Source organism: Carlito syrichta, unplaced genomic scaffold (assembly GCF_000164805.1).
Source record: "Carlito syrichta isolate Samal-C Ts95f unplaced genomic scaffold, Tarsius_syrichta-2.0.1 Scaffold308998, whole genome shotgun sequence".
In the NCBI taxonomy this organism is placed as follows: Eukaryota; Metazoa; Chordata; class Mammalia; order Primates; family Tarsiidae; genus Carlito; species Carlito syrichta.
Window position 1 is genome coordinate 129,958 of NW_007253094.1, and position 2,281 is coordinate 132,238.

Genomic DNA, 2,281 nt, shown 5'->3' on the forward strand with positions numbered 1-2,281 from the left:
CACCCGTTACAGGTGCAACTCAACTTTTTGCCCCTTTCCCCTCCAGGAGATTGTGGTCTGGAGCTGAAAGTTCCAACCCTAAATGCTGCGGTGATCTTTCTGGCGACTAGCCCCCATTCTGAAGCTTCCAGGGGGCCACCAACCATCAGTCAATTCATTAGCATACAAAAGACACTACTTTGAAGATTTCACGATTTTAGGAGTTGTTTGTCAGAAAACAGGGATGAAGAATAAATGTATTTCACAATTTAACAATCATTTGATATATACTCCCTATATTGCTAGCAAAATAAAAAACTTAAGCAAAAAATTAGTAAATTAATTCTAAAATCTTGTGATTATGGCATGACAGAGGTATAATAGTATGAGTCTGGAAGACAGGGCGAAACATTGATTTATCAGCAGAAAGGGGGGGACAACGAATATGATATCAAGGTAAAAATTCTCAAAATCACCCTGATTTGGTAAGATTAGGTCAGATGAAGGGAAATAAGGATGAGAAAAAGAGCTTTGCCTTATGTCTTCCATATGTCTGAATTAGCTTAAATGAAGGTATATATTCAGCGGGAAGGGGATGGGGTTAAACAGAGGGTCCCTTACTCTAACTCCCTTCTCATCAATCAAGCAACTCATCTTGTTTATTGAATATTAGAAAAGGTGTCACTTCTGGGAATTCTTCCCTCATGCTCCACTTGTTCCCGATTTCTCATCTGAACTTCTGGGAGGCAGATATGGCCCAAGGAGAGAGAGAAGCAATATTAGTGATTTTTTTTTTTTTAAATAAATGCAGCCTATAACCCTGAGTCTGGATTGGGGCTCTAGTAGGAGTGAAGAAATGACAGGCTGCAGAGCTGGCCAGTTGTCACACTATCAAGGCTGATGTCACACAGGCCAAGGTGATGGGAAATGACCTGCAGAGTCATGCATAAATACTACATGTTCACACTGACAGGCAGTAAACTATCAGGGTTCGAAGATTCCTCTGTCTTTGCTCCTGCTGTTGGGGGAAGAGAATGTCTGCCGCTAAGAGGATTCTGACTCTCTTCAGTCAAGTTCAATTTAAATTTATAAAATAGAAGGGGGATGTGGAGAAACTCAGCCTGAAAAAAAATAACTTTTGCTCTAGGAAACAAAGCCTCTGACTTCTTCAAAGTTCCCTTTTTTCACAGCAGCCCTTTCCCCAGACGGCCATCAGTCGGTGCTGGCAGCAGGAAGTCTGCGAGCCGCGCCTTTCCCTGCTCCCCCCCCGCCCCTAATAACAACTTTCCTAGGGATATGTTACACTTACCCTCGCACATTCAGTTTTTGTCCCCAATTCTTCCAACCTCTGCACTCTACAAACCACTCAATACATATTCCAACAGCAATGGAGAAGTGGTGATTTGGGGGAGAAGAGTTGAAGGCAGGCAGGGCAGGCGTGGCCCGAAATCTCTTGCCAAACACACGGGCTTACTTCCTCCAGAGTCTGCAGGAAATGAAACTTAAATTCTTGCTGGCCCCCCGGACCAATAGGATGCCTCCACATAAGGCCTCTTGAGTCCCACCCTCTGAATGAGTCAGCCTGCGGTGAAGCTGGGCGTTTCATTGGAAGAAGAGTGGCAAAATAAAGAGGCCCTCCTGCTTTAACTTTCGCTTCTCCTATTTTAACTTTCGTTTTCATGAGTCTCAGGATCTTGTTATTAGGCTCTTCTTTTGACATAGTTTCATATTAGCCCAAACAAGGATTAAAAGTTAGAAAATGTGCCCTGTACGAAATTCTTCCAACATATTCCTCGTGCTCCTGGTCTCACAGCTGAGTTCTGCTTCTGAGTGGCAGAAAAGGCCTCTAAAGGATGATTAAGTTTAAGTGATTTTTAGAGAACTGGAGCAGGTTTCTGGTTTGGCCTTGGAGATTTTTTTTTTTGAGTTGGAGCCTCACTCCGTCGCCCAGGCTGGAGTGCAGTGGCACGCTCATGGCCACCTCAGCGTCGACCCTCTGGTCTCAGGCGATCCTTCCACTTCAGCCTTCCAAGTAGCGGAAACTACAGATGGGCGCTACGACGCCCGGCTAATTTTTTGATTTATTGTAGAGACGAGATCTAGCCAAGTTGCCCAGGCTGTTCTTGAACCCGTGGGCTCAGGCAGTCTCCTCATCTCAGCCTCCCAAAGTGCTAGGATTACAGGCTTGAGCCACCACGACCGGCTGGACTTGGAGATCTTAGAGAATGAATGAACAACAAACCAGAGCAGAGGCCACATCACTAAGGCTCCCACACCCAGAGGGCACAGGATGCTAGAATTT